Genomic DNA, 18,588 nt, shown 5'->3' with positions numbered 1-18,588 from the left:
GTGTACTAAGAGGTGTTCCGTGTTTAACTCTTCACACCCAGAGAAAGACAGGTTTACTAAGAGACTGAGACATCTAGCCTCTTGGTGGTTCTGTCAGACTCCCAGCTGGTTGAGGAAGCAGGCAGAGCTCTCAGACTTCCCAGAGCCCTGCCTGCCTCACCCCTGTGGGATTTAGGACAGGCTGCCAATGAAGACAGAAAACTGGGAAAACATTCTCCCTAAATATCTATATTCTGAAGTGGAGATGGGCTCATTCTTAGATTGTTTTTACTGCAGAGTGCAGATGTGAGCTTTTTATTACTTTTTTATTTTCGTGAGTCCTATCTGAAATCTCAAGTAGAACCACTAGCTGTATACTGAAGTCTTCCTGGAATAGTTCAAGTGGCCATCTCAGTCTGCTATAAAATCGCCGCAAACATATACATACACCACGTCTTCTTTATCCATTCTTCTGGTGATAGACTTGCAGGTCATTTCTGTGTCTTGGCTATTGTGAATAGTGCTGCTGGGAACACTGGAGTATACATTTTTGCTTTTTAAAATGCAGTTGTCATCTTTGGGGATTCTGTGGAGTCTAATATGGAGCACCAATGACTAGAAATACTTTGCTAATTTTAATTCAGTAATTCCCCTAAAGTGAAAGCAAAACAAAAATTCACTTAAATCAGAGTACTTTATTTCAGTAGAGTCAAAGAAGGAGGAGTTTGAGTTTATTGAATAATATTTGAGATTTGTAGGAATGCTTAATATCTTTCTGATCTTACAAAAGATCTCAACTGTCTTTTTTTTTTTTTTTTTTTTTAAAGCTTTTCTCTTCTCCGACTAGTACTTTGCTTTATCCTGTTTCTAGGTTTGGAAGTATATACATAAAGATAATAACATCTATATATATGTTTATGATTTTTTTTAAAAGAACCTTATACTTTTAATTTTATTTACTCTCCAGTCATCTGTCAAAAATAAGTAAAAATGAGTCTCTATTTTACAAATTTTAAAGTACAAATAACTGTACAAAATGTACACTTTTTTTTTCTCTTCAGAAATCACATTTGTGTAAGGTTATTGACTTATTGAGTTAGGGCTCTGCTAGCTTATAAGCTATTTTATCTGCCACATGTATTCTACCAAGGTAGTGTATTCCAGTGATGGTATTAATTATATCAAAATTAAGAACATCAACACTATTTCTCAACAGTCCTAACGGAGATCAGATTTCTAGATCTTCTAATTTAAGTAATTTAATAAGACTGTAGAGGACCAGTTGCAATCACCTGGCAACTATTTATAAAACACTCTCAATTTCATTTAAATTCCTTGAGAAGCACTGTTAATGATTCTATTTGGGGGATTTATGTGCAGTAAATTCATAACATGTATTTCTTTACAAAATCAGTATACAATACTAATATAAACTGAAAGTTTGAAGAAAGAGTTTTTATTATGGCCTTGTATTAGAGAAATACAGAGCAACTAAAAGTTTTTTTATTGGCGTACTAAACTTTGCTATCTGTGGAATACGTATTCAGTGAATGAAAGATACACAATAGAAAATGGTAGAAAATTCAGCCAAAGAAATTAGCATGATCTTTTTGGAAAGGATTGACTCTCCAAGTTCAAGGTAAAATTTAATATCTGCAAAGCAATAATAACACCATCTCTTACTTAAGAGTTTTAAAGTTAGACTTTGGAGAAGGAATTGGCAACCCACTCCAGTATTCTTTCCTGGGAAATCCCATGGACAGAGGGTCCTGGCAGGCTACAGTCAATGGAGTCGCAAAGAGTCGGACATGACTGAGCAACTAAACAGCAAAGTTAGACCTACCAAGAAACTGGCAGAATAGCTTCCTAAGCAATTTGTTTGGTTACCCAAGAACCATGACTACTGTGAAATGACATAGTATAGTTATAAATAATAAACACAAGTTCAGTCCTGATTTGTGTTACAGTTTTGTACCTCAGAGATATTTTATTTTTCTCTGATGAACTTAGTGTAATAAATCAGATACTTCAAGTAATAGGTTTTTAAAAAACGCACAAGTAACATCAGATGTATTGGAACATTGCTTAGATTTCAGTCTTATTAACACTCCTTTTGGAACCTAGGTTGATGAGGAGCCTTCTTGTGTAGTTTCTGTTGTTTTCAATGTAAATACAGTTTATCCTAGTATTCAGTCTAGGCGGGCCCTATCCCAGGTGCTTCACACACATTCATTCAGTAGAATTTCCGTACAATGCTATGAGCTAGGAATTATTATTAGCCCCATTTTACAAATAAAGAGACTGAAACATGAGAAATTAAGCAATGTCTTGGTGACAAGTGGAACCAGGATTCAGATCTAGGTATTCTCTTTTCAGAGCCTGTGCTATGAGTGTAACATCTCTGGAATTCTGGGAAAAGTGAAAGTTGCTCAGTCATGTCCCAGTCATGTCCGACTCTTTGCAACCCCATGGACTATACAATCCATGGAGTTAATACTGGAGTGGGTAACCTTTCCCTTCTCCAGGGGATCTTCCCAACCCAGGGATCAAACCCAGGTCTCCTGCATTGCAGGTGGATTCTTTATCAGCTGAACCACAAGGGAAGCCCAAGAATACTGGAGTGGGTAGCCTAGCCCTTCAGCGGATCTTCCCAACCCAGGAATCGAACTGGGGTCTCCTGCATTGCAGGTGGATTCTTTACCAACTGAGCTATCGGGGAATTCCGGGAAGGTATACTGTATTCTTCAGTACTACTGTGTGTATTATAAATGAGCCAGTTCATTTTGTGGATACACAAAAAAGTAGCATTTATTTAACAAATGAATACCAAGCCAGGTAAAGGATCATCTTTAATGTCTTTATTATGCAGTTGAGTTTATTGTTTATATCATGGTTGTAACCTAGCATGTTAATTTGAACGGTGTCCATATCTGATTCTTTAAGTTGAAAGAACAAAGAGTGGAAGATAACTCAAGGAAAAAACAACTTGAATTTAATCTTTTTAAATTTCTAATACCATTTCAGATATAGGAACCATGAATGTAAAATAAACTCTAATCTGGGAGTAGTCTGAACCTAGAATTCATTCTCTCTTACTATAAAAAAGTCTTTGAGGACCTCTCAGGTTCTGCTTATCTCCAGTACATCTTTTCTGCAGGGTTGCTAATATACCACTCACTATCTTCATTAGAGAAGCTTCTTTCCAGAAAAGAAAATACCATAAGTTAGGAGGAATTGTTTGGTGTATCTAAACAACATAAATCATTCTGTTAAGCTTTGTAGAATCTTCCACATTTCTAAGTGATTGACATTTTATCCTCGCAGTTGTCTGTAGAAAAACGAGTGGGGAAAAGGGATTATTACCTTTGATTTATTCCCTGTGATGGAGATCTCCACTCTTTTAGTCAACCTTTAACATTAGTGAGTTTGTTCATTAATTCTTTGTGGGAGGGTGGTCCTTGGATATCTTTCTAGATTGGTTCTCTCCAAATTGCTAATCAGATTCTCTTCTAACTTTCCTCTCCCTCTCTTTTTATTAAGTGGTGTCTTTTCTAGTGAGAGGGCTTCCCTGATAGCTCAGCTGGTGAAGAATCCACGTGCAATGCAGGAGACCCCGGTTTGATTTCTGGGTGGGGAAGATCCCCTGCAGAAGGGACAGGCTACCCACTCCAGTAATCGTGGGCTTCCCTGGTGGCTCAGATGGTAAAGAATCCGCCTGCCATGCGGGAGACCTGGGTTTGATCCCCGAGTTGGGAAGATCCCCTGGAGAAAGGAGCAAGCTACTCACTCCAGTCTTTTGATCTGGATAATTCCATGGACAGAGGAGCCTGGCAGGCTACAGTCCAAGGGGTCCCAAAGAGTTGGACATGACTAAACGCCTTTCACTTTCAAACACTACAATTATCTTTCTGGTGGAAAGAAGAGCACATTTTGTTTTATTTTGAAAAACTGCTCAGAAGAAAGAAATTCACATAATTTGCAATGCCCTATTAGTTTCATTAATTCATTATTATAAATAAACTGATTATCTGGGATGGATTGGACAAAGTATATACCTGTTTTATGAAGTATTCTAACTATCTGAATAGGTACGTTAATTCACATAATTTGCAATGCCCTATTAGTTTCATTAATTCATTATTAAAAATAAACATTATCTGGGATGGATTGGACAAAGTATATACCTGTTTTATGAAGTATTCTAACTATCTGAATAGGTACGTTAACTGCTTCCAGATTTGTAACAGTTCTGTTATAACATCCTTCTTAGTTCATGGATTTGGTGGAATATTTTATTCCCTGGTGGCTGCATTTCTTGTAAACTCTGTAACTGTTATTCCAAGACTTTTGATATAGATGCAACAAAACACCTTACCTAGTCTTTGACTTCCATCTTATGCTGTGATAGTTTCTCATCTTCTGTCGCGGAGTTAAATGACCAGCTTTACAGTTTGACTCAACTTCTTTAGCTTACAACATTAAGAGTCCCTTAGGTGGGATTTTGTAAATACTTATTTTAAGTTTTATGAAAAATTACAGACAGAAGTGGAGAGATAAGTATAATAAACGCCCATGTATCCACAGTCCAGTTTCAACAATTATTAACTCACGGTCAGTTAACGTTTACTTGCTCTTCCTGAATGATTTTGAAACAGATCATATTACACATGACATTTGATATGTGTGAATGAGATATACATGATAATGACTTTCTAAAACAACCACAGTAATCATTACAGCTTCAAAATTAGCAATAATTACCTAACATTATCAGCCTGACAGATACAAAGCTTATAAAGACAAGTATTCATGCCACTTTTTAGTAGTTTTGAACTGAAGGTACTGAAAAATTTAAAAAATGTTTTTTTTTTGTCTTATGAACATTGAGACCTGAAGAAGGCATAGTGTAGCAACTTTCTTTTCTAATCCTGCTGTAGACAATATTCTTAGCGTTCTCAGCTTTTCTCTTACCTCTAAAAAGAAGTAGAAAATGTTCTCACTTTGCTGTCAGTATATACAAACTTAAACATTGACCACAGATTTTGAGCATAATTGCACTTATACAGATTATATGAAGTAAGAATGTTTTCAATAAGTAACAATCTATCTTTGAAATCTAAAAAAATTGCCTAAAGATGTAAAAATAGTTCTTGGACAGAGAAATATATTTCAGGTGATTAATTGGCATTGATGTGGGAAGTTATTAGGTTACTATCTTCCTTTTTTATTGCAAAGAAAAGGAAGAAAATTGTGCTTGTACCTCTGGTCAGTGACCTAAACAGTTTGTTCTCTTTTTCCTTTGCTCTGTAATAGGTTAGTAGTTATTTAAATAATTGATGTTAAGTGTCTCTGAATTCCTGTGGTTCACAGATACTATTAACCTTCTCTTCCTGACTGAAGAGGATGTATACGATAGAATCTTTTTTTCTTTGTCTAAATTTAGAGTTCATCATGAATTAGAAAGTTTGTGAGTGTATCTGAACTGGAGGTAAAGTATGGCTATTTTCTTATTTTTTAGCTTTGTTTTGCTGCTGCCGCCTTTTTTTTTTTTTTCACTCCTTTATGCAGTTAAGGGTGAATGGAGAGCTAAAAATAAACATTTGCAAACAGTTCAAGCTAGAAGTTATTTTTCTATAATCCTTGAGCTGAATAAAAGCAGAAGTTTAAAAACTTCTCTGAGAGAATTCGAGTTTCACTGGCATCCCTGGCTTACAGAGGCGGCCTTTGGTTGCCATTCACCCAGCTACCTGCTCTTGTCTCAAAACCCTGACCTAGTTCTAGATCTGAGTAGGGATTGGCGCCATGTGCAAGTTTATCCGTACCTGTGGATTTGCACTTGAATATCCCTTTTAGCAAACTTGATGATCTTCTGTTGGCTGGAGATATTTTTTCTCCTGTGATTACTTTCTGCTTGTAGAGTTGGATCACAGGTTGACATTAAAATATCAAAAGCCTCTGGAAACCCTGTCCTTTCTAATACATGTAAACAGTTTTGTTTGTGGCCCTTTCCCTGTTCCTCCCCTGAGAGACCCAGTCTTCTATTACCATTACTGAGACTGTCCTTCTCAACACACACCCCACCCCCAAGGGTGGGGAGGGGACTGAAACATGCGTCGCAAGAGCAAGCCTGAACAACTTAAATCAGATTTTTAAAAATTCAAAGTTTCTGCTGCCTCTACAAATCTGTCAAACAGGAGATAGACTAAAACAGAGGAACTGAAATTTATTGTAATTTATACTTTTATTCTTAACATTATAGCATACCGAGCTATTTAGTGGTAGTCTTTCCCCACATTGACATTCAAACTCTAAACTAGACAATGCTCTTGTTCTTTTATTCTAGAAAGAATAAAACAGACAAATTAAATTTATATATTCACCTTCTACGTCTAATTTTAAAAACTGAAGTGGTTTAGCATTTTGCACTGTAGCTAGGAATTGAACAGTCCTCAGAACAAATTGTCCAGGGATAAAGAGGACATGACATAGCAGCATTGCCATGGTGTTCTCTTGCCCTTGAGGACTGCTACATGCCCCTGAGATAGTTTGTGTTCCATATCTTGATCAGGATGTAACACAGCATGGGATAGGTAACCCCTAATTTACCTGTCTGTATAGCAGTCTATATAGCAATAGGTTGCTGTCTCTATAGCAGTTTCTGCTGTGTAGAGTTTAGCTAAGACCAAGAAGATAACAATGAAGGCCTCCAAACAGCAAATTTTATAACCAAATTGATTTTGGTTATAAGATTTCCAGAGGTCAGCATCGATGGCATGTGAAAGTGAAAGTGAAGTCGCTCAGTCGTGTCCAACTCTTTGCGACCCCATGGACTGTAGCCTGCCAGGCTCCTCCATCTATGGGATTCTCTAGGCAAGAATACTGGAGTGGGTTGCCATTTCCTTCTTCAGGGGATCTTCCCGACCCAGGGGTCGAACCCAGGTCTCCCGCGTTGCAGGCAGATGCTTTAACCTCTGAGCCACCAGGGAAGCTCTTATTTTAGACACAGTTTAAAACTGATTATCTCAGCCTGTAGCAAGAGAGAAGCTCTCTAGATAGCCACCACAACTTGTGTGATAAAATCTCCTTACTGTTAATTGGTTCTAAAAGTAAATTCCCTGAATTCTGTGATTATATTTCATAATTAGTTTCTTCAATATCTTCAGTGCTTTAACTGAGGGGAAGAAGGAACTCTATACATAGTAACATAATAACAGTAACATTGATGTAAATAATACTGATAAAATTGCAATATATTTATGGAGTGTTTTTCATAAAGTTAACAAAATGCTTTCATTCCAAGTGTTTTATTTGATAGGTTGATTTCTTTCTTTTTTTTTCTTTTTTTTTGTCTGCACCGTGTGGTTTGTGGGATCTCAGTTCCCCAACCTGGGATTGAACCCACAGCCATGACAGTGAAAGCCTGGAATTCTAACCACTAGGCCACCACGGAACTCTAGATTATTTCTTCTAATTCAGAGAGAGTGCTGACTTTTAAAAAAATCCTAGCAATTCCTCCCATGGACGAAGGAGCCTGGTAAGCTGCGGTCAGTGGGGTTGCTAAGGGTAGGACACGACTGAGTGACTTCACTTTCACTTTTCACTTTCATGCATTGGAGAAGGAAATGGCAACCCGCTCCAATATTCTTGCCTGGAGAATCCCAGGGACTGGGGAGCCTGGTGGGCTGCGGTCTATGGGGTCACACAGAGTCGGACACGACTGAAGTGACTTAGCAGCAGCAGCAGCGTCCTAAAAGTTTGGAGGGAAATGTCCCTGAGCATCTTCCTAATAGATCCTAAAGGCATCGTTGTTGATAAACGATATTTATAATGGCGCCCTGCAGAGACTGATTACTTGATGTATATTGAAAGACGCTAAGCTTATCTCCCCTAGACATGTATGGATCATGCAGCTGTTCACGAGTTGGTCCCAGAAAATAAAGTTAAGAAAGAACTATATGGGTTTCCCCTATTGCCTTAAGATAGTTTTCCAGACGTCTTCCACTGAGTGCTTCTCTCTGTGGGTTGGAATCTTTTAATCAGCCTGTGAATGATAAAGCCAGTTGTTTTCCCTGATATGGAACTCATCTAGTAACTTAGATCTCTGTGCAATTCAGGAAGCACAACTTGCTGAGAATTTCCACAAAATGCCAGTAATGTCATCTGAATTTTTGTTTTTTGGTTCTGAGTTGAGAAGGTAGTGCATATTTGGGGATTAAATAGTATTCAGAAAACTGAGAATAAAATGAAGATGTTTTTGGCTTTGCAGTGGGTTAAATGTATTCCTTGGTTTCTGGGCCTCCCAAATTTATTCAGGAAATTTCTAACATGGTAAAGTAATTTTAACCTTAATAGCCTTGATTCCTTTGATCCATGGCAGATTGGCAGTTCATGATGATTTCTCAAAGTATGTGCATTTATGGCTCTGTAGTCCAAATGAGAGGATCTCAGGAGTTTGAAGCAGGTGTATTTAAGAGGTCCTTCCCGTCATCCGCTTTCCACCAGCTGAACTCCCTGACCTCTCGGTGTAGGATGGAGCCTCTCTGGGATGCTGCGCTCGGCCCTTTGAGCCTGTGTTGGTGCTTGTTGGCTCTGTGTGCCTAATGGATGACACAGGGTTTCCGCTGGAGTGCTGAGTTACACCGGACTGACATTTCAGTTGCTGTTTTGTTTTGCCCAGGGTTGGGTCAGTTCATGTAGTTTGGGAACTAATAGTAATATTTTTAAAATATTTATTTACTCAACATTAATTAATGGAAGGATAGACTAATTTAATTTTTATACCATTTCCATATTGAAACAAATAGAATTTTGTAAGGGTCAATTTTCAAAAAGCAGGGTCAATTTTATATGAAGAATTAGGCAAAACATTTCCCAGGTTTTGGGTGTTTTAATTCATAATTTTTCTAAAGCAAGAAGGAATTAGTCACTCAGCTGTGTCTGACTCTTCGCAACTCCGTGGACTGTAGCCCACCAGGCTCCTCTGTCCATAGGGTTTCCCAGGCAAGAGTACTGGAGTGGGTTGCTATTTCCATCTCCAGGGAATCTTCCCAACCTAGGGCTCAAACCCGAATTGGCTGCATTGGCAGGTGGATTCTTTACCACTGGGCCGCCTGGGACAGTCTTCCGTGTACCTCATTGGTCAGAACTAGATACATGGCCACTCCTAGTTGCAGTGAAGTTTGCTATAGTTCTGATGTCCTTTTGTATTAAAGGTTGCTTCTTACACTCTATGAGGAAGGAAAGAAAGAAACGTCGTATGAATCTGTTAGCATTGTGTTTAACTATTACGTCACTGCGGAACTGTACTTAGTGGCATTATAAAAGTGAGGGGTTTACATGCTTCCTGCAGCAAGAAATCTGGATGGTGACCGTTTAGGGTTAGTACAGTGGCCTGAGGCTGATCTCAAGGGGCCAGGCTCCTCCTGTCTCTCTGCTCTTCTCTCCTTAGCCTGTGGATTTCTGTCTGGTGGTCTAAAAGTAACTCCAGACATCACATTATGTTCCAGGTGGTGAAAAGATGGAAAGGCAAAAGGCTTTTCCTGAGCAGTGCCTTATTTGAGAAGGGCCTTCCTCCCCAGGTACTGTAACCTCTGTCCCACTGACCTGGAGTTGTCAAGGGCCTGGGCATCCGTGGTGCTGGAGATTTGAGTAGCCCTTTCAGGCCCTGCTGGTAGAGGCTGGAAATTCATCAGTCTTGGTGGTGAGGGAAAACGGCAGCAGCGCAGGAGCCAGCCCTTCAGACAGTGGGGCTCTGTGTCCCTGTGTGTCCTCTGTGCAGCTCCTTTTCCTGTGTTGAGAGCGTGTTCTCCATCCTGGTTTGTATTATAAGCAATGTTAGTTCAGATGAGGTAAATCATGTTCTTTAATTGAATTTAAAAACATCTAATTCCTATGTAGGAAACTCATTTTTAGAGGAAAAAATGGCTGTATTTTCACTTAGTGGGAAATTAAGTAGTCATTAAATATTTACAAAGGTTGTGCACAGAATGGGCTGCATGCCCCGGAACTATTCTAGGTCATTAGTGATCTCTAGGATATAAATCCAGGAAATGCTTTTCTGTCTTCACGGTACTTGGCCTCTCAGCAGAGAGCATCTGGTCTTCCTTTACACACTTCCTTCTCTCGGTTTCCGGGACCCCACATGCATCGCTTTTTTGTGTTGTCTCCTCAGCTACCCCCTCTCAGTTTCTTTTGCCAGCTCTCTCTGATTGGCTTTGGAAGTGTTAGCTTTCTTTGGGGCTCAGTCTGGGCTCTCATCTCATCAGCCGCTTTATCCCTGCAGCAGTCAGGGTGATCTTCAGTGGAATTTGAATCACGAGCCTCACTGTTTAAAACTTTTAAATGGCTTCACAGTTCACTGTGAACACGCAGACGCCTCCCAGGTTGTGTGAGAGGATCCAGCCCCCGCGAGCTCTTCAGCCGCATTTGTGCCACCCTTCCTCAGTCACTAGTCCGCCCTTGTACATGCCAGGTTCCTCCTTTTGTTCCTTGAAGTCTTCTTATGCGCTGGTCCACTTCCTGGAGTGTCCTGCTGCCCACTCTTGGCATCTCTGGCTCCTGTTTTAGGTCCTCAGCGAGGCCTCCAGTGAAGACCCCCTGAAGCTTCCTGTTCCAGAGTCTTGGTTGTTTCATGGCACCTCCTCACAGGTGATCTTTTGTCCTTTTGCTTCTTTACATATCCAGTTTGTGCATAGTAGGTACTAACTATTTCTTTTGGCTGAATGCATGGTTAATATCATGGAGAGATTCTTAACATTATTTTGAGAAAAAAGAAAAAAATTCTGTTGAGTGTGATCATATTGTGTAAAAAATGTTTATAGTCCTATGGTGGGAATCTATTTTTTAAAATTAGCTTCTAATGGCAAAGGAAAATTTAACTCCTGTAACTTGCAGTTTTACATCTGAATGGAACTCTCGAGATCATTGAATACAATCACTTCCTCCCTAATCAGGGAACTTGGATGATAATATGCTATTTTTTGTTTTTACAGGAAGTTTTATTAGAGTTAACAATACTTTCACATACAGTCTCATTTGAGCTTTAAAGTAGATTCTGAGTAGTTAGGGTATTCTCTGTATGTAAGCCCTCGTCTAGCCACCAGGCACGTGACCTTGGGTGGGTGAGAAAATGAGGGTGGTGTGAGTATCCAGAGACTTTATATAAATTTTGTGAACCCTGCAGTTTGAAACATGTTGGGGGTAGTGGTGTTACAACTAACAAACCTAGCTCCCAGAGCAGTGATGTGCTACCACGGTGTCCGGGATGTCACAGCTGGTGAGCGGTCGGGCTGATACCAAACTCCGGCTGTGTAGTCAACTGGAGAAATCTCCCTCGGGCAAGATGTTTAACCTCAGTTAAGCCTCAGTTTGCTCATCTGGAAAATAAAGATACTATCTGCTTTATACAACAGTAGTTAGCACAGTTTCTGACACATGCTAAGTAGTCAGTAAATCTTTTTGTTGTTACCACCACCAGTAACATCAAGCACGACAAAAATGACCAGAATGGTAGTTTGAGGAGTAGTTTGAGTCTTACAGAGTTTTTAATTCTTTGCTAAATTCTCATTTGAGAAGTAATTCACATATACAGGTGTGTTTTATAATAGCTGTGCTGCAGCATAGCAAGACTTCTTAGAAGTTTTTGTTTTCCACATATTTTCTAATTGTACACGCTTGGGCTAACTTATTCAGATTTAAATCCCCAAAGTAATAGCAGTTTAAAGACCACAAAGTGTGTAGGGCGACTGCAGACATTCAGAGGGCTTTGAAACTTTGGAATAAGGATTGTTAGCAAGCACTCGGACTGTCAGCTTACCTCTTCAGTGTTGCTGTGGCTTCTTAGAGACAGCGTCCTGATCATGGTCTCTTTCTCTTCCTCGCTAATGGCCCCCTGATGATTTTATTGACGCACTTTAGGGAGCATGATTAGTTGGTTCAGTTCTTGTAGCATGCCTTCATTAGGATGTTTAATACGTAATGCTGCCACAGATACCTAATCTGTAAAAAAAAAAAAAAAAAACTGGCTGATGGTGGGAGGAAGTAGAAGGAAGTAAAGACAGAAGGAATCCAAAGAAAGAAAAATGAAAGTCGCTCAGTTGTATCCAGCTCTTTGCAACCTCGTGGACTATACAGTCCATGGAATTCTCCAGGCCAGAATACTGGAGTGGGTAGCCTTTCCCTTCTCCAGGGGATCTTCCCAACCCAGGTCTCCTGCATTATAGGCGGATTCTTTACCAGCTGAGCCACAAGGGAAGCCCACGAACACTGGAGTGGGTAGCCTGTCCCTTCTCCAGAGGATCTTCTGACTCAGGAATTGAACCAGGGCCTCCTGCAATCCAAGGCTGTGTGATTTCTGCCCTTGGGGATTTTACAGCCTCCTTGAAGCCATCTGCTGCTATTGCATTTGCTTTCTGTATTGTAATGCTAAATGTTTTGATGCTGCTGGATTTATATTCAGTAACAACTTCAGTAACACACAGGTCTTGTGTTTTTCTAAATGAATAGCCTTGATGCATTCACCCCTAATGAGGGGCACTCTGTGATTATGTTAATAAATGATAGACATTCTTAGCTCAGGTGGCATATCCTGCATAGATGTAGACTTTTGTGCTCTCTTTTACTGGCAGTTGTACTGAACATTATATACTGATGTGGACGCATTTATCATGTTTGCCTTTTTCATTTTCTGCTCGTTTTGTGGCGTTTTGAGGCAAAGTAATTTGCCACACTAAAGTAAAATCATTTATTGTGACTTTAAAATTTAATAAATAATAAGTAATAAAGCAATTATATTCAAGTAAGAATTCACGAGTGTTCCAGAGACGTCCAGTTATAAATGAGAACCTCAATGTCAGGAGCGCATGAGGTCATGGCTCTCTGGGGCACCACTGAGTGACGGGATCCCTAGTCACAGGTCAACGCGAGCCGTCTGCGAGCTGAATAAGCTTGCGGATCCAAGTGGCCGGGACAATCGCCGTCTTCATGGCTGCCCAGAATGAGTTCTTCTTGGACAGGAGAGCTGGCTATCACTTTTGAATAATCAGTTGACTGAGAAACATATTGTAAACAATAGGATGATTTTTTAAATGCCTTGCTCTTTCTTCCCTCGTTAGGGCAACTGTTTTTCTTTTATCACTGTGGTCTGTTGCAGGGCTTGTGTTCCCTGATAATTTTACTTGGGAATTTAAGCTAGAGGAGTCTTTGACCTCTCCTTTACCTATTTTTCTGAGTAGGTGTTTCTACAATTAAAAAATAAGGAATCCCGTTGAGTTTTTACCACTACAGATTTAATAGTTCATGTACATTAGAATCTACATCATTTTCATCATTTTAAGTGTTAAAAAGAAGGTAAAGATCCCATAGTTTTAATCCATTTAGCAAATCTCAGTGTACCTTAATTTATGAGTACATAATACAAGTAAATTCAGAGACAAGAACCGAGGTGTATTTTCTTAGAAGTTAAAATCTGTTTTCATGAATGCCTTACAATAACTTCTTCACAAATAGGACTACTTCTTCATTCCAACAAAAAAGTAGGAATGCTTTGTTGGCTTCTTCAGTTATATTTTGAAATTCTCCTTCTGCCCTTTGTTTGAAAATGTAGTTTATCACTTCATCCAGGGTGACTAGGCACGGGAGAATCTTTTTATGCCATCCCCTCTCAAACATGTGAGCCCAGAGTGTGTGTGGATTGGAGTGGGGCACCGAGCATTTCGGCCAGAAGGATACAGGCCTTGAGGCAAAGAACTTGGCAGCTTGAGGCACTGAAAGAGGGTCCCTGTGATTGGGGCATGGTGGGGGCAAGCGTGGTCAGGCTGACAGAAGGTAACCCTGGAGACCTTGCTGAGGAGTTTGCCTGGGCCACTGGTCTCTTGAGCAGGGTGGACACAGCAGGTATTGCTGGTGGTGGTGCCCTGGGTTCAACTCTCAGCTTCCCTCTTGCTGACATCTCTCCCGTCATTCCCCGGACTCTTGAGATGTGAGTGGTAGCGTCAGAGTCCGCTAGGCCGAGTACTAAAGTACTCAGGGTGCATGGGTAGTAGCAGTTTTACTTCTGGCCACTGTTCATACGCACCCTACCCTGGAATCTCCAACTCACAGGTTCTCCTCTCTTTTCTCTTTTATATTCACTTGGCAGATACTTGTTGAGCACTTTGTAGCCACCCCCTCCTCCACAATCAGTTGTTTGTTTGTCTCCTAGCTTCCAGGGTATGAAATCTCCAGAAGTTTCACGTTAAATATTTTGTAATCAGGCACCAAGTGCAGATCTGTTTCAGAAAATGTCTGAATAAGTGAACCACTAAAAGAAAGCTTATGAATATGTAATCATCATCTCTAAGCACTGCAGTTATTTGAATAATTTGTTTTTAATCAGTCCTGTGTAGAAACGTGAACATGTTCCTCCTTCGTTCCATTTTTCTTTAACATGCAGTTAACAGAAATTCAAAACATACCATTTAAGTTCATAGTTCTAGGAAAAAAAATACGCTTATCTGTTTTCAGCCTCATACTGATAGTTAAGTCACTTAAGTCACTGATAGTTTATATTTTTCCTCTAGATCAAGTGGCTATTTTGATACAGGATTATTTTTTAAAAAGCACTGTTCACCTTCAGGTGAAAATAAGAAAGATAAATAAAGACAAACATATAATACCATATACATTTTTAGAAAGTCAAGCTCTTAATTTTTTAAAATAATCTTTTTGAGATAATTATGGATTTATATGAGATAGTAAGAAATAGTACAGGGAAATCCCATACACCCTTCACCTAGTTTTCCCTAATGATAGCTAGCATCTTATAACTAGTTCAGTAGCCTCAGGGAGTGGATGCTGATAAAATCCACAGGCTTTATTCGGAGCTCTCCAATTTCGCATGCTTTCATTAGTGTCTGTGCGTATGTAGTTCTGTGCAGATTCACAGGCCGCTTACCCAGCAGCACACGTTTCGGTTCCACCCCAAGGATCCCTACATGTCCCTTTATAGACACAGCCACTGTCTCCCTTCCCCTCTTCCTAGAACCTGGCCACCACTTCTCTTCATCTCTAATTTAGTAATTTCAAAAATATTGTATAAATGGAATCATATATACAGCGTCTTCTTTTGAATTGACTTTTTTTTTTTAACTCAATATAATCCCCTTGAGATAAATTGAGAACTTTTTAAAAGTGATTTGCAAAGAAAGTCTAACCTCTTTCCCACTGGCCGCTTACCTGTCCTTTAGCAAAAACAGGCAGGAATGAGCCCCACAAAGGCACGGGTAGGGGCCTCCCCTCTGTGCCCCGGGACTCACTCTGCTCCTCAGAGATTCTTGGAGAAGTCAGGAGTTCCCCTTTTGATCAGTGTGTTGATCTCTTTGTGAAAAACAGTCATATTTCTTTCAGAGGGCATGGTCCATCTCCATAATCTGTTTTATTTCCAAAGGCAGTTCCAGTTAATCTCATCTTCCATTCCCCCTCTTTCTTTCCTCTTAATTTTTTTCCATCCTGACCTACTCAGAACAAATGGTTGAGTGAATTAAGCTGTAGATAAATTTTCTCCAAATTGATATAATCCAACAAATAGGAATCCCTATCAGTTTGACCGAAAATCTTAAAAAGAACAAATAAACTTGAAATTACGTGCATGAAAGAGCTTCTTTTGTTTCAGTTGTCTTTATAGGAAATGATCCTGGTAGTTCTGCTTCACTGATAGTCTTGTTTTGATTTGTTTTGCCTCCAAAGTAATTATAAAATGTATATCATTCATTTGGATGGTCTAAGTGCCATCCCCTGGGTATGTTATTCCATAAAAAGAACTCCATCTCCTACCAAGTCATTCAGAGTCCTGATGACCAGTTTTGTTTTTAGATGAGTATGTATATGAGTATACCACATTTTAAGCTATAAATAAGAGTGTTGTTTGTAACCCACTGTTGATGTGTTGAGAATCCCAGTACCTCACAAGCAGAGATACTTTTAAGGTATTTTATAGTTTGACTTACCTTGGCTTCAAAGAAGAAAAAAGGTCTTTCATTAAAAAGTATTTAAATAATTAATACTTAATCTTTCTAAAGAAACTAGCTCACATTTGTAGAAATTGCTATACGTTTACTGAGAGGAGCTGTAATTAACATTTAATCTGAATAAGCATGATAGATTCTACCTATACTGTGCTTGCTTAGTTGCTCAGTGGTATTCAACTCTTTGCGACCCCGTGGACTGTAGCCCACCAGGCTCCTCTGTCCATGGGAGTTTTCAGGCAGGAACACTGGAGTGGGTTGCCATTTTCTTCTCCAGAGGATCTTCCTGACCCAGGGATGAAACCTACATCTCCTTTGTCTCCTGCATTGCCTTCTTTACCCACTGAGGAAATCCTAACTATACTATAAGAACAATTAACTACTGACCAACCTATATAGCTAGATGTTTGGATGATTGCTTCAAGATTTACTCTACTTTTTTTTTCTCAATTTGTAGCTCAAAGCCACTTTCAAACTGTACCATGAATTATAAACCTAATTTCTGTGGCCATCCAGGTATAAGTGTATAAAGCAGACCAGCATGAGTAAATTGAGAGGATATGTGTCAAGCTGAAAAGTTCATATCCACCTGTAAACATTTAAAACAAAAATTAACTGTGTCAGACACATTTACAGGCCAAAAGTTTTGAACATTCTGATCATCTTGATAAACATAAATTTGTTAGACCATTGATTTTGAAATGTGAGTTTATTAGTGACAGTGATTGTATCAGGTTTAAAATAGGAAAAGCCAAGAACTTCGCAGTATCAGTTAGCATTATGTATTTATGAGGTGGAGGTGTGTATTATTTTTTGTTTAATACATTGTGGATGTCTTTCCACATCAAATCATATAGGTCTGTATCTCATGTCATTTAATGATTGTAGGAAGCTTCCATGATAAGGATGCACTATCATTTATTTTTCCATTTTCTTGCTGATGGATATTAGGGAAAATCTAAAGTATGTGTCAGTGTAACCTTTGCGGAAAATAATGGTTAAGTCCTCCTATTTTCTTCGTTATTTTTAAATACTATAACTTGAATAAAAGCTCAGTAGAAATTAATTTTTAACTTTAAAGTTGATCCCAGGAAATAGTAGGTTCCTATCATTTACATAACTCTTCGGAAGCCTAGATTTAATTATATTTCTTTCTGAGTGAAGCAGCCATGTGGCTGACCCATTTTGAAGGGCATAATTTCTTGGGCATTAATGGCTGAAGGGCCCTTCCGCAGTAGTTTGAAGCTATTAAAAGATTCCTTGTAAGTTCAGAGCAAATAGATATTTGCCCATATTCACACCTACAGAGACAGTGTTGAATAGTTATGTATGTGTGAGAACTAAAATTCACACTGTATTGTGTAGACATTAGGCTCCTTGCTTTAGCAGTCACTCATTACTTGTGGGAAAGAAAGAAGGTGGTGCTTTCTTACAACTGAATCATTATTGTAAACTCTTCCTTGAATTTTATTCTAATGGAACTTATGGTTCCTGGATCAAATTACTTCCTTCCAACAGTGTTATTTCATCAGACCTCTTCCTAGTAAGTTCTTTGGTATAATTTCATTTTAGTTAGGAAAGGCAGCAAAAATTCTCACAGGTCATATCGAAGAGGCTTTTCACCTGAAATGTAGACTTCTTTTTCTTTTATCTTTTGAAATACTTTAAAAATTGAGATAATAGGGTACATAGCAGTTAGAATACAGATTCTAATATGGAACCCGATTCTACTCCATCTGCTGTGAAATCCAGTTACATCCCGTTGAATGCAGAGTTGGGTATGTATAGCATTTTCCTAGAGGAGATATTTTATAATTATCAATACATTTTCAAAGTGGTGATTTTGAGGTACTGGGAATAGCAGTGGCCATGGTGGTGGCAGATAGTAAATGAGTGACCTGGTATCTTGGTGGTGCTGCAGTGGATTCCAGTTTATTCATTGTCATCTTACAGATTTACTGGGTTTTTTTTTTTTTATAATAATAAAAAGATGTTAGTAACTGAGGAGGAGAACTTGGGTAACCTGGTGCATTGGCAGTCTCTGCTCTGTGTGTAGAGAAACTGGGCTCTGGCTGTACCCTTCTTTTTAAAGAATGTGTTATTTCCTTTCGTATAACAGAGGCCTTACAGGTATAGAAAACCTCACCTATATATCTGTAACTTATAAGGGAGATGAATGAATATTGTGGTTGAAAAAAATTGTTAATTCTGGACAAAGATAAAAATTTTAAAGTGAACATTTTGGAAACTATATTAAGAATGGTATGAGCAAATATATATTGACTTGGAAGTGTAAATCCAGTGGTTCTCAAGAATGTTAATTCTATTGTCCTTCTTAGGTTTTCCCACTGAGGGTGAATCTGTGCTCTTTGTTACACAGAGCTCCACGAAAGTGAATGATCATGTAATTGGGGTGAAAGTAACTACTGTTACTGAATCTTCCAATTAACTCTAATGAAGTTCTTCAAAATTACAGTTTCTGGTTAATTTGTTTAGGTTTGAATGATTTTTATAGGATAAAAAGTTGTATGTAGTTTGTTTTTTCTCTTCCTTTTTTCTAAGAAGCATATTAGCAACTGAATTTTTTTTCCTATTTAGTGATGTGATC

General features: G+C 38.9%; 1 protein-coding gene across 1 annotated transcript in view; it reads left to right on the top strand.

Annotated features, from left to right (window-relative positions):
* UBL3 (ubiquitin like 3) overlaps positions 1-18,588 on the top strand; it is a 49,475-nt gene that overhangs the window by 17,174 nt on the left and 13,713 nt on the right. The gene's annotated exons all lie outside the window — the stretch shown is intronic.

Source organism: Odocoileus virginianus, chromosome 8 (assembly GCF_023699985.2).
Source record: "Odocoileus virginianus isolate 20LAN1187 ecotype Illinois chromosome 8, Ovbor_1.2, whole genome shotgun sequence".
In the NCBI taxonomy this organism is placed as follows: Eukaryota; Metazoa; Chordata; class Mammalia; order Artiodactyla; family Cervidae; genus Odocoileus; species Odocoileus virginianus.
The sequence above is the reverse complement of the archived record's forward strand: the minus strand, read 5'-3'. Positions and strand labels throughout refer to the sequence as shown.